The sequence below is a fragment of the Acomys minous genome (genome assembly GCF_964271855.1).
Source record: "Acomys minous genome assembly, chromosome: 9".
NCBI classification, from domain to species: domain Eukaryota; kingdom Metazoa; phylum Chordata; class Mammalia; order Rodentia; family Muridae; genus Acomys; species Acomys minous.
In genome coordinates this window covers 81,571,581-81,585,495 of record NC_140490.1, presented here as the reverse complement: position 1 = coordinate 81,585,495, position 13,915 = coordinate 81,571,581, and the positions used below count along the sequence as shown (strand labels likewise).

General features: G+C 56.4%; 1 protein-coding gene across 2 annotated transcripts in view; it reads left to right on the top strand.

Moving 5' to 3' along the window:
* The first annotated feature begins 612 nt into the window (after nucleotides 1-612).
* Nucleotides 613-13,915, top strand: part of GNG7 (G protein subunit gamma 7) — a 62,250-nt gene continuing 48,947 nt past the window's right edge. Inside the window, exon 1 of one of the 2 annotated variants that reach the window (XM_084796553.1) lies at nucleotides 613-717. The gene's annotated coding sequence lies outside the window, so the exon portion shown is untranslated. Of the gene's footprint in view, nucleotides 718-12,763; nucleotides 12,919-13,915 lie in introns of those variants that run through there. The other variant, XM_084796554.1, reaches the window with a different exon arrangement.

Genomic DNA, 13,915 nt, shown 5'->3' with positions numbered 1-13,915 from the left:
AGACCTTATTAATAATTCTACCCCACCCTGGGTCCCCACCCCCCACCCCCACCCCCGCTCAGGATTTGAACTCTTTCCGTGGAAACCATAGGCGTGCTTCCCGCCCCTGGCTCTGAGAGGATTTTCTCACTGGTCCCTGCTGTTGTGGTAGGTCTGCTGCTGACACAGAGCAGAGCGTTTGGTTGGTGTTTACTGTTGCTGAAGAGGGTGCTCAGAGGGGCTGACTGTTACCACACTATGTGCAATACACGTATGAAAACGTCACGCTGAACCTCATTATACTGTACAATGATACACACCAATAAAATAAACTCAAATAAAAAACCAAAACACACCACAGGCCTGATGTAATAATACAAGCCTAACGTCCCGCAGCCCCTCCTCAGAGAGGCCCCTCCCACTGCACCATCGCTTGCCAATCTTTAGTAGCAGAACCCCTCCCTCCAGCACGCGAGTGGCCCGTGCAGATGTCGTTCCTGGAATCGCCCCGCCCACTCCCGCCCGAAGCCCCGCCCCTCTCCCCAAGGGTAAATCTACCAGGCTGTCTGCCCAAGGCTCCTCCTCTGCTCCCAGCCCCCGCCATCCTGGCTATTGATTGGCTGCGACGCTGAAGGAGGCTCCGCCCTCATCTCGGGAGGCCCCGCCCCGTGGAAGAGCCCTCTCCAGGCCCCGAGGTGCGTTTAGCTGCGCGGCTGCTGAGACCCAGGCTGGAAGCAGGTGAGCGAGCGGGCTTGCTGGAGAGTGTCGGGGTGAATCGGAGACGACAGGGGGCGGTCAGGGAGGAGTGGGGTGCAGTCAAAGTGGGGCGTAATCAGGAGGTGAGGGGTGCAGTAACAGAAGAGTGGGGTGCAGTTAAAGAGGAGGCGGTACATACAGTTAGGGAGGAGTGGGGTACAATCAGGGAGAAGTGGAGTGCAGCCAGGAGGAGCAGGGTGCAGACAGCAGGAGTGGGGTACAGTCAGGAGGAGTGGGGTACAGTCAGGGAGGAGTGGGATGCAGTCAGGAGAATTGGGGTGCAGCCAGGGAGGAGTGGGGTGCAACCAGGGAGTAGTGGGGTATAACCAAGGAGGAGTGAGGAATGGTAAAGAAGGGTGGGGTGCAGTCAGGGAGAAGTGGGGTGCAGTCAGGAGGAGTGGGGTGCAGCCAGGGAGAAGTGAGGAACGGTCAAGAAGGGGTGGGGTAGTCCTGTTTGCTGTCTAGTTGCACATGGTACAACACCTTGGAGACAAGGATGTGGAGGCAGCACAAAGTTACCTGCGTGCCCGTCCCCAGGAGCAGAGGATGCACAGCCTTATTCTTGGGGTGCAAAGCTCTGGATGACTGGCTGTTTCAGAAACTTCCTGTGGGAGTTTTAGGGGCAATGATGTTACAGTGTGTGGGCAGCGCTCCGCTGCAGGGAGTGGGGGGTGGGGGTGGGGACAGGGGTGGGGGGTGGGGGTGGGGACAGGGGTGGGGGGCAGTGGCCAATGACCCGAGGCTGTGGGCTCTGCAGCTGAGAGCTGGACTGTGGCCGCGTGTCAGGAACCAGAGCTCCAAGTCCACCTGTTTGCGTCCACGCTAGGTCCGGTCCTCTCAGGGGCTGTGTCACCTGCTTCCCTCAGCACCCTCCCCAGCCCTGGCTGCTCTTGCCCTATCCAGCCAGAGGGAAGGTATGTGCTGAGCCCGTCCTGGTGCGACGTGAGGGTCGGTGAGTGTGAGGAGGTGGGCTGTCATAGAAAGATGAGGAATCGCCCCTGACCCCCACCATAGCTGGGGTGCAGACAATTATCGCCACCCTGGCGGTAACAGGCAAGAAGGTTGGCGTGCGGCGTTTAGCGTAGACTGTCTCCTAGCCTGGGCGACTCTGCTGTGCAGGGACCACGGAGTGGACACGTGTGTCTGCCTCAAATCAGGGAGGTCCTGGCATGCGCAGGGTGCACCTTGCCTTGCGGAGCCCAGGATGTCCCACAGAGGATGACCAGGCCCTCAGTCCACAGCACTGAGGAGAGAAAAACTGCATGGGACTTATACAGTCAGGCTGAAGGCATATGGAGTGGGAGGCAGGGGAGTACCTGCTTGGAATCCCCCAGTGTCGCTCTCTTGGGTCACCACATTAGGCTCTGTGTACCTCCCCTCCCTTTTTTTCTTTTTTCTTTTCTTTTCTTTTCTTTTTTTTTTTTTTTTTTTTGAGACAAGGTCTCATTATGTAGCCTAGGCTGGCCTGGAACTCACAGCTACCCTCCTGCCTCTGCTCCCTGACTGCTAGGCATAGTGGAGGGGCCATCACGTTCCGTTCCATGTGACTTTGAAATTGTGAGTAGCAGTGCGTGCATGGCGAGCCTGCCTGTTGGGCGAGGGGTATTATGTCAAGCATGAGGCCCTAGCATGTGCAGCAGCGGCCCAGGAGAACGACGCCCAGTGGGGCTGTGCTTCTTCCTGTCGACAAAGCTCAGAATGGCTTTTTGTCTCTGGCACTCCCGAGTAGTAACAAAAAAAAAAAAAGCTCCCAGCCAAGGTGTTGTCACAGGTTTGTTCTGTGTGTCTAGAAGTAGTGACCGAAATGACACTCTATGGGTTGGAGAGCGTCCCCCAGTACCTCGAAAACGAACAGAACCCCAGAAGCAGGTGGATCTTTGTGAGTTCGAGGCCAGCCTGGACTACATAGTGAGTTCCAGACCAGCCTGGGCTACACAGTTGAGACCATGTCTCTGCCGGGGGTTGGTGGAGACCTTGGAACGTTCTAGAAAGAACGGCTACCACAGCCGCTGCAGCATCTGTGGGATTGGCACAATGTGAAAGTGTGCTCCCTCTTCTTGGTTCCTCTCTGGCTGGTGTGACTTTAAGTCACAGCGGCCTGACAGGTCACTGCTTACTCAGTTTTCTTCTGCGGAAGGTTTGTCACACACCCGAGTCCCTTAATGGCTGACCCGGGCGATTCGGGGGCGGGGGGGGGGGGAGGGGTGGGGGGGGCAGACGGGGAGAGGAGGGAGAGGACGCCTTCTAAAACCCCTGCTAACTTTTTCCCGGGGACTCTGGGAAAGTGGATAATCTGATCTCTTCTCCTGTTTTAAATGCGAGTCTGATTTGCATATTTTAAAATTCACCCTTTTAAGCATAATAATTCAGGTTTTTCCTGAGCTCATCTCAGTGTGCAGTCATATCCTACATGACAGTCTAATGCCTCTTCCTCACCCCACGCCGCAGCCCTGCCTCTCCCCAGCCCCTGGCACCCACAGAGAGCATGCAGGGCTCTAGTTTCTCCTGTTCTGGCTGTTTCTCCCCTCCATCGTCGCAGGTTTTGCGACTTTCTGTACCCTGGTCTCTCACTGAGTCCCCTGTCCCTGGGCTCCTTGGAGCCTGGCTCTTGTTCACAGCTGTGTGGTATTCTACTGTGTGTCTGGGCTACGCCGCGTTGCCAGCATAATTTGTAAACACCCAAGTGACTTTGTCCTGGTCATAGGTGACTCACTAAACCGAATTTGAGATTTTCTTTTTTTCTTTTTCTTGAGGGGGAAGGTGTGAATTTATCTATTTCCTTGTGGTGATCTTTTCTCATCCAAAGCCTCCTGAGCGCAGAGTTGTGTCTTCTTGCTGGCGCTTGACCAGCAGCTAATACTCAGATTGGTCCTCAGTCTCCTTAGGACCTTGGTGGCTCGCCTGAGGGCCCATAACTGACACCCCAGTGCCTCAGCTCCATGCTCCACCCCCGGCGGAGCGTAGCCTCTGGCCCATCACTGCCCTGAGAACATTCCTTCCTCCTTAGAACAACAAAGGCGCCTTGTCAGCCTGGTCCCAGATCCACGTGATCGGGCGAGTGTGTGTGTGTGTGTGTGTGTGTGTGTGTGTGTGTGTGTGTGCCCTGGGGCAGTGCGGGGATAAGATGCAGGGCTCTACCGTCGGCCCAGCATTTGGAAACACGGGTGATCTTGTGACTCTGAGGCAGGGGAGTTACACAGTGTGACCCTGCCTGGAAAACCAAAATAGAGAGCTGGGGCAGGGGGGGTGGGTGGGCGTTCAGTGGGTAAGAGCGCCTGCTGTGCGCACCTGCATGTGCACACACACACACCTGAGGACACACACACACACACACACACACACACCTGAGGACACGAGTTCGAATCTCATGAACCTTCATGATAAGCCACACATGGCCACACAGGCACCAGTAGCCCCAGTGCTGTGGGGGCTGGAGACGGGAGGGTCTGAGCGGCTAGCTCCAGGTTCAGTGAGAACGCTGGTCTCACGGAGCTAAGGCACAGGGAGCGTGCTGGAGGAAGATATGTGGCGTCCTCCATATGTGTGCACAGGCTCACGGAGCTCTGGCTGTGTGGGCTCACTCATCCGTTTTGGCTTTTTTAGGGCGGTTTCTGCCTGCAGGCTGTATTGGACCCCAGCCCCCTCCACACGTACGCTGGGACCATTTATATAGGATTGGGGTTTTTTTTTTTGCTTTTAAAGGTTGAGTGTTTTTATCTTTCTTGGTCTGAGAGCATCCTAGGAAGTGCCCAGCGGGGCCATTAGCCACCGTCAAAGCCACAGAGTGCTGGGTTGGGCTTCTGTGCCCCCTGCAGTTTCCTTTGTACAAGAGGCTGGGAAGTTTGGGGTCTCTGTAAAGATGGGGTGGATGTCGCTGAGTCTATCTGCCCAGCTGTCAGCCTCAGACTGAGTTCCCCTCTTTGTCCCCTGTGTGCCCCCCTCCTGTGGAACCAGCCAGCTCCAATATCTTTCTGTTTTTTGTTTTTGTTTTTGTTTTTGTTTTTTTGAGACAGGGTTTCTCTGTGTAGCCTTGCCTGTCCTGGACTCGCTCTGTAGACCAAGCTGGCCTCGAACTCACAGCGATCCTCCTGCCTCTGCCTCCTGGAGTGCTGGGATTAAAGGTGTGCGCCACCACCGCCCGGCTCCAATATTTTTCTCTGCTTGCGTTTGGCCCCATGATGGAAGTAGCTGTGTGCCCTGGTCACTTTGGCCTCTCTGTGGCCATGCACGGGGATGTGCAGCCCTCTGCTCCAGTCCCCTCTGCTGCTGTCAATCACCTCAGGAGATATGTTTGTCAGACCCTGCACTGGCAAAGCACTGGGGAGATGGCCCAGTGGGTAAGGGCACCTGGCATGCAAGTGTGAAGACCCGAGTTCAAATCCCCAGCACCCCTGTAAAGGCCAGGCATGAACGCACATGTCTGCGACCCCACATTAGACGGGGAGAGGTCACTGGGCTCGTTGGCCAGCCTGGTGGAGAGGCCACCTTCCGGCCACTGACTGCAACTCCATGAGAGGAGAGGTACACCAGGGGAACCCAGATAACTTGGGAGTCATCCGAAGGACGTTGAAACAGAGACGTGAAGGCAGGAGATCTGAGGGTAACGAATGCTTCGAGGAAACGGAGCCCATGGGGGCGAGGTATAAAGGAAGGAAGGTACACACCTCCAATCCCAGCACTGGGGAGGCAGAGGCAGGCGGGTCTCTGTGAGTTCGAGGCCAGCCTGGTCTATAGAATGAGTTCCTGGCTATCCAGGGCCCCATAGTGAGACTCTGTCTTTAAAATAAGAAGGAGGAGGAGGAGGAAGAGGAGGAGGAGGAGGCGGCTGTGCATTGTAGAATCCTCTGGAAAATTTCTGGAGACTTTTGGGAACTGTGACAGAGTGAACCTGCCCACGTAAGAAGTCAATATGACAAGCCAGGCTTGGTGGCGCACGCCTTTAATCCCAGCACTCCGGAGGCAGAGGCAGGCGGATCGCTGTGAGTTCGAGGCCAGCTTGGTCTACAGAGTGAGTCCAGGACAGTCAAGGCTACACCGAGAAAACCTGTCTCGAGAGAGAAAAAAAAAGTCAATATGAAGTCTAATATGTTAATGTTTATTAAGCCGGTGACAGGATTAAGAAATTCATAGGAAGCTGGGCGTGGTGGCACATGCCTTTAATCCCAGCACTCAGGAGGCAGAGGCAGGCGGATCATGAGTTCGAGGCCAGCCTGGTCTACAAAGCGAGACTAGGACAGCCAAGGCTACACAGAGAAACCCTGTCTCGAAAAACAAAAACAAACAAACAAACAAACAAACAAAAACCCAAAAAAAGAAATTCATAGGCAGAAGCTGTAACCGGGCCAGGCTGGTGGATGCCATAGGTTCTGGGGCAGGGAAAGTGGCCTTGTGGGGGCTGAGGGCCGCGATGGGAGCCGTGGGCTCCTGGCACATGAACCTGCTAAGGCTGTGGCCATATTAATGTCTGGTGGGGAGCTCAGGCCCTGCTGAGCCTTCACCCACCCATGCCAGGAGCTCCCCAGGGTAACAGCCATATCTGTGGTCACGCGTCATCCAGTGCCTATAGGAACCGGCTCACCCTTCAATCCGAATGCACTAGTGAACTTGGACTCAGGCCGGGACACCCCCGCCCCCACCCCCCGGGATGTGGCCGGGATCCCGGGCAGCGCGGTTAGACGTGTAATTAAGTGGCCCTGTTTCCTCTGGGGCGGTGACACAGATCCGTCCCTCCCTTCAGAGCTGCCTGTCATTCAACAGTAGGGGAGACTTGGGGTGTTTTGGGGGCATGGGATGTGTGTGAGATCTCCAAATCACCCCCTCCAAGCTGCTGAGCCCTGAACCCCGCGATGCAGGATCAGCACTCGTCGGCCCACTGCAGGCCTGTGGGAATCCACCCAGGATGGCGACCACACGAGAGGCCGTGAATGGAGGGGCTGGAGTCACTGCAAGGAGTTCTCTGTCGCTTGTGGCTCTCGGCCCTGGAACACTGGCGCAGACTGGAGTGTTAGGGCGAAGCATGTGCGCCCTTTACACCCCAACTCCCTCCATCCAGGCTCCGCCTCCCAACAGCCTATTACGGCTGTGACTGGCCAATGATTTTCACTCACGGATGAAGTCCTGTTACCTGTCCGCAGCACCACCAGTTTGGGAAGAAGCCATCCACACCTGAGAGGGTGGGGGTGGGGGTGGGGGTAGCCGCGGGGGTGGGGGTAGCCGCGGGGGTGGGGGTAGCCGCGGGGGTGGGGGTAGCCGCGTCTCCAAACCATGGCAGATGCCCTGTGCATCACCACACTCAGAGTTACTAAAACTGCAGGAATTTATTTCCTCAGTTGGAGAGGCTAGGGCTGGGGTCGTGGTCAGGGTGGAGCCACTGCCTAGAATCCCCAGTGAGGGGCTGGGGGCGTGGTCAGGGGTGGAGCCCCGCCTAGAATCCTCCAATGAGGGGCTGGGGGCGTGGTCAGGGTGGAGCCCCGCCTAGAATCCCCCAGTGAGGGGCTGGGGGCGTGGTCAGGGTTGACCCGGGCCTTCCAATTATGCTACTGTAGTTCCTATTTGTGGCTTCTGGGCTGTTCTGCCTCCTTCTCTATGGGCCTGTCCTGTCTGGCTATACAGATTCCTGATGGTCTGTTTAGGGTGCTTCCTAATCCGCCATGACGTCCTCTTCCCTCGTGACCCTTTTCCCAGTGGGCTGCCCTCTGAGGTGTCTCTGAAAATATCCCCAAATCGACACCGCAACCTGGTGTCTGGGTCATTCTGTGGGGCTGGGTTTGGTGGTGTCCATCTGTCATTCTAGCACATGGGGCGCGGAGGCAGGAGGATCAGAAGTTCAAGGTCATCCTCAGCCACTTGGCCAGCCTGAGGTACCTGAGGCACCTGAGGGCTGTTTTGGGAATAACTGAAGCCAACCTCGGCTGGGCTCAGCGGCCGCACGGAGCCCGGTTCCCACAGCCCAGGCACTTGCTGCTTGAATGGATGACGCCACAGCTAAGCCGGGCATGCTGTGTTCCAGAAGGGTGCGGCGCGTTGATTGTGTCCGGGGGGAGGGGATGATGTGTCTGAGAACGGTTCATTGAGGAGTGTAGACGGCTCGCAGCTGCGCACAGGCTGACGTAGTCTCTGGAGCGCTTTCCACGTGTGGCAGTGTGACCAGCCCCGAGTGTGTGAAACTCTGGCTTTAAAAAAAAAAAAAAAAAAAAAAAAGTCTATTCTCATCTCACCCAGACGGGGAGGTGTTAGCATGCTTCTGTTTTAAGAGGAGTGCCACTGTATTTATAACAGCATGGTGCTGTTTTCTAACCAACAGAGTTCTCAAAAATGCTCAGTTTTCAAGCCTGGTTAGGTAGAAAATCTCCCTGAAGAGTGAGGATTCTACAGTCGGGACATGCAAGCTGCTCTAAGGATTAGGTTCTCACTAGGGTAGAACTGAATCTCGAGACACTGTGTCAGTCAGCCAGCCCTGTGTAACAAGCAGCACCAGGGTCCCACACTTACACCGTTTGTTGCTTATTGTAGCATGCTCTCTTGGGTTAGGCTTTTGTTTGGGCTCTTTGGGGTTGCTGTGTAGGCTTTGGGCTGGGGCCAGGTCATGCTCATCTGGGAGGGGAATCTCTGGAGAGGCTGTGGCCATAGACCCCTGGAAGAGTCTTACAGTTGATATCACAAACAGGAGGCTGTCTCAATTCACAACATCAGTGCTACTTGTTACATGGTCTTAGCTGACTCATACAAGCCTGAGATCCAAATCTACCCTTGCAAAACACAGACCTGAAACCTCTTTTAACGACCCGGATTCATAGGGCCAGGTGTGGTGGCGCACCCCTGTAATTCCAGCACTCGGGAGGCAGAGGCAGGTGGATTGCTGTGAGTTGGAGGCCAGCCTGGTCTACAAAGTAAGTCCAGGGCAGCCAGGGCTACACAGAAAAACCCTGTCTCAAAACACTAAAACCAAACCAACCAAACAAAACAAAAAAGATGCTTTGATGACCTTGCACCATGTAGGGGATGGAACCTCAGGCTCTATGTGTAGGAAGGGAATGTTGTACCCACTGAGTCCCAGCCCAACCCTCCCTTAATATTAAATATATTTACATATATGTGCATATATAGCTCTCTTTCTTTTTTTTGGTTTTGGTTTTTTGAGACAGGGTTTCTCTGTGTAGTCTTGGCTGTCCTGGACTTACTTTGTAGACCAGGCTGGCCTCGAACTCACAGCGATCCTCCTACCTCTGTCTCCCGAGTGCTGGGATTAAAGGCGCCACCACTGCCTGGCTACAAATGTTTCTTTTTATTTCCTGTGTCTGGGTGCGAGGCTGTGTGTGCGCGCGCGCGTCATGAGACATGCAGTACCCGCAGAGGCCAGAAGGCGGCGCCGCGTGGGTGCTGGGAATCAGCTGGGGTCCTTTCAAAGGCTGAGCCGGGCGATCACTCCTGGGCGAGCATTCTCTAGCCCTCAGAAAGGGAGCTGGGTGCCGAGCCACAGCTGCTCGCTCGCAGGCCAGGCGTGAAGGGCGTGTCCAAGGTCACGTGTGCTTCCCCGCAGCTCCAGGTGAGAGCTCACGGCCTCTGCGGTGACCGGCGAGAGCGGACAGCCCTTCCCCCGGCCAGAGCTCATCGTGGCTACCGGTGTCACCGCCAGGGAAGGCTTGGAAACCGTGCAGGAAACCTCAGACAGACGCAGACTCGGATTGCCACAAATAGGGGAAGGGTCTGGTGTCCTTGGCCTGGGCTAAGCGGGGCCAGGGAGTCTGTGAGCACCCCACAGAGAGCAGGGGGCCAGGGAGTCTGCAAGCACCCCACAGAGAGCAGGGGGCCAGGGAGTCTGCGAGCACCCCACGGAGAACAGGGGGGCCAGGGAGCCTGTGAGCACCCCACGGAGAGCAGGGGGCCAGGGAGTCTGCGAGCACCCCACGGAGAACAGGGGGGCCAGGGAGTCTGTGAGCACCCCACGGAGAGCAGGGGGCCAGGGAGTCTGTGAGCACCCCAAGGAGAGCAGGGGGCCAGGGAGTCTGTGAGCACCCCACAGAGAACAGGGGGGCCAGGGAGTCTGTGAGCACCCCACAGAGAACAGGGGGGCCAGGGAGTCTGTGAGCACCCCACAGAGAACAGGGGGGCCAGGGAATCTGTGAGCACCCCACAGAGAACAGGGGGGCCAGGGAGTCTGCGAGCACCCCACAGAGAGCAGGGGGCCAGGGAGTCTGTGAGCACCCCACGGAGAGCAGGGGGCCAGGGAGTCTGTGAGCACCCCATGGAGAGTAGGGGGGCCAGGGAGTCTGCGAGCACCCCACGGAGAGCAGGGGGCCAGGGAGTCTGCGAGCACCCCACGGAGAGTAGGGGGGCCAGGGAGTCTGCGAGCACCCCACGGAGAACAGGGGGGCCAGGGAGTCTGCGAGCACCCCACAGAGAATGGGGGGGCCAGGGAGTCTATAAGTACCCCACGGAGAGGAAGTGGGAAGTGTTTGCACCTCCGAGGGTCGGCCGGGGGTTGGGGGTCAGACCACTGAGCTTTGCTTCGAGAACCAGCCATGCGGAGCCTGGGCCACCACCAGCTCAGCAGCTTCAGCGGGTGACCTTGCGGAGTCAGGCCTGTCAGTCCCCAGAGCTGCTGCTGAATGCTCAGCCCCTCCTGATTGGGTGTTGAGTGTGAGGGGCTGACAGCTCGCCTCTGTCACCAGGACTGTGGAGGACCGGAAACGTGGTGGCTCTACTTTTATTTATTTATTTATGTTGTTGTTTTCAAGACAGAGTCTGTGTAGTCTTGGCTGCCCTGGACTCCCTCTGTAGACCGGGGTGGCCTTGAACTCACATCGATCCTCCTGCCTCTGCCTCCTGAGTGCTGGGATTAAAGGCGTGCACCACCGTTGCCTCAGCCTCCTGCCTCCTCCATGCTCCACCATTTTAGGACCTTCTATTCTTTCGATCAGTCTGACTCACTCTGGTTTTCTAGGACTTTCCACCTTTAGAGCTGGCGCACGCATGAGGGCACCCTGCTGCCCAGTTCTACCGTCAGTGTTCCAGAAGCTTCCTCCAGTGCGGCCCCTTGCATGGGGGGACCGTCTCCCCCACCTGTCTCCTCCCAGAGCCCATCCCTCTCTAATTTGCATATTCTGTTTTTAGCATCTTTTCTAGATTTTACATAATCGTGTCATTAGGGGGCTGTCATGGGAGCCGAATGCTCCCATTTCAAAGTATCTTCTGGAAGCTAATTGCACACGTCTTCTTTCTCCATTTCTTTTTAGAGGAATTTTACACCTTGGGGTACATTGGCAGAACTAGCTAATTTAGGAGCCCAGGACAAAAGGGTCTCTGAGTGCCCCCAACATGATGCCCCCAGGACTTAGGTTTTAGCACCGCCTGCCGCTCCTCTCAGAGAGCCATGCGGAAATCAGCTCGAGGAATTCTCTCCCCTCGGGGGACTCACTGATTCTCTTTGTTGGAGTCCTCATTCAAGGTCAGGCCAGACTTTGTTGAGATTCAGTGGGACATCCTGATAATGAGGCCAGGTCTGCTAATATCTTCCCTAGCACCCACCCAGAATCCCCCAGTGAGGGGCTGGGTCCCGGCTCTGCGGCGAGTCTTACTGGGGCAGGGGATGCAGGTGGAGCGGGGACCCCTGTTTCAACCCCGGCAATACAATGGAAAAATAAAGAAAGCAGGCCACAGCCATGGCTGCCTGGACGCTAAGCCCGCAGAGAGAGAGTGTGTGTGTGAGTGTTGGCCACCACGCACTTTTGCAAGGTGACTGTGCTTCCCATGAGCCTCTTCTTTGGACACAACTGCCCTTTATGTGTTGTTTATTTTGTTTTTGTTTTTGTTTTTTTGAGACAGGGTTTCTTTGTGTAGCCCTGGCTATCCTGGACTCACTTTGTAGACCAGGCTGGCCTCGAACTCACAGAGATCCGCCTGCCTCTGCCTCCCTAGTGCTGGGATTAAAGTCGTCTGTGTTTGCCACACACATGGCTATGTTTAGTTTTTTTTTTTTACTTCCATTTCTACGTGGTGCGTGCACATGCCTTGGTGAGGGCAGGGGGCAGAGGACCGCCTGTGGGGGTCTGGTCTCTCCCCAGCATGTGGGTCCCCCGGATTGCACTGGTTCATCAGGCTTGGCGTCACTGAACCGCTAGCCCCAGCTCTTTGCATTTTGAATGGAATTGAATTTGCGCGTTTTCATTCTTTTCTTTTGGATTTTTTTTTTTGAGACAGGGTTTCTCAGTGTAGCCTTGACTGTCCTGGACTCGCTTTGTAGACCAGGCTGGCCTCGAACTCACAGCGATCCTCCTGCCTCTGCCTCCCGAGTGCTGGGATTAAAGGCGCCACCACGTCCAGCTCATTCTTTTCTTATCCAAAGTCAGCCGTCCAGCCGTCTGTCTCCACCCACCAGTCACTGTGGCGTGACTCTTGACCCTGGAAGTTGGGCCGGGTCACACCAGGGGAGCTCCTGGCATACGCAGGGCACCTGCAGGGTCCCGGACAGCCTCACCCTCAGTGTGCCTGGTGCTGGGGAGACCCCCTCCCGGTACCGAGTTCAGTTCCCACCCGGCTCTGTGGGGACCAAGATGGGCAGCGACCCTCTACCAGTGTCACGCTGAGTATTGGCGGGAAGGTGAGGACAGAACCGTCCGAGAACAAACAGGAAGCTGGGCATTGTGGCATGTGCTTGTCATTCCAGCACTCTGGGAGCTGAGGCAGGGGCACATCCAGGAGTTTGAAGCCAGCCTAGGCTACAGAGTTAAAAGACTGTTTCAACCTGCCTGCAGTACCGAAAGCATAAAAATGCTCTGAATGGTTGGCATCAGTCCTTAAGCTCAGCTGTCTGGCCCTGTCCACTCAGGGCTGTGACACAGCCAGCTCTGTCCCCGCCCCCCCTCAAGTTGCCTGAAACGCCGATGCCTGATGCTTCATGCTCTCTTGCCTGCACCCCGCACCCCATCCAGAGTGGAAACCATCACCCTCTGCTCCCTGCCTTGGCAATCAGTGTTCCTGGGTGACATATTTAGATGGTTGCTATGGTGATGATGTTGACAGCTTCATGTGGCACAAAAGACGGGCCCCGCTTTGCTATATCGAGCCTGCAGGAGACCGGGTGCCTGTGCCACGTGCCCGTGTCAGCGTGGGACGGGACGGGGGCTCAGACAGCCCATCCCCACCCACTCGCTCCCCGAGGAGGAGCTGCGACCTGCTGGAGAGGTAGGCGTGTCACCTTGAGAGGTGCTCAGCGAAGAACAGTCTCACCTGGGGGTGACTGTGTCCTCCAGGGGACACTGGGCCATGTCTGGGGACATGTGTGGCTGCCACAGCTCAGGGAGGGCCTGGCATGCGGTGGCTGGGGTTCCGCTGAGCTTCAGGGCCAAGGGCAGGGGCACCCACTGTTGATGACCCAGGACGGTGAGCACTGTGCCCCTGGGAGAGAATTATGCCTCCCGATGACGTTGTGACAAATCACTTGACGCAAGCCACTTAAGGGAGGGACGGTTTGCTCTGGCCACAGTTCCAACCGTGGCTCCCGCCACCAGGCGACTGGTGACACTTAGTGCTCAGTCAGGAAGGAGAGAGAGAGAGAGAGAGAGAGAGAGAGAGAGAGAGAGAGAGAGAGAGATGACCCTTGGGGCTCCGCCTTTTTCCTCTTCAGCCCATGTGATGGCGCCACCACACCACTGTCTGTCTTCCTAGGTCAGTTAGTTAAACCCAGTGTAGAGATGTCCTCTCAGCCAGGCGCAGGCCTGTCCCCTTGCGGATTCCTGATCATGTCAGGATAGCAGTGAAAAGATTAACACTGAGAACACACTGAGACAGGAGGATAGCTGCGAGTTCGAGGCCAGCCTGGACTGCAGAGTGGGACCTGCATTCCAGTGGACCAACGAACGCCGATTGATGCCCCCAGCCCCCCACCCCCAGAATGAGCAGCCGGCTGAGACAGGCTTCTCTAAGACAGGGTCTTCCCAGGGTGCACTGGGCTGAGCTTTTGTTTGTTGTTTTGAGACAGGATCTCGCTGTGGAGCTCAGGCTGGCTTCATAGAGATGCGCAGGCCTCGGCCTCCTGAGCCCTGGGGTTAAAGGCCAGAGCTGCTGCCACCCCGCCGCCCCGCCCGGCTTGTTACTTTTTTTCAACAACCTTGTCCCTTTTAGGTATTAGAGTCTGGGAGATGAAATTCTAGGGCATGGCTCATGAGGTCTAAGTGGGCTA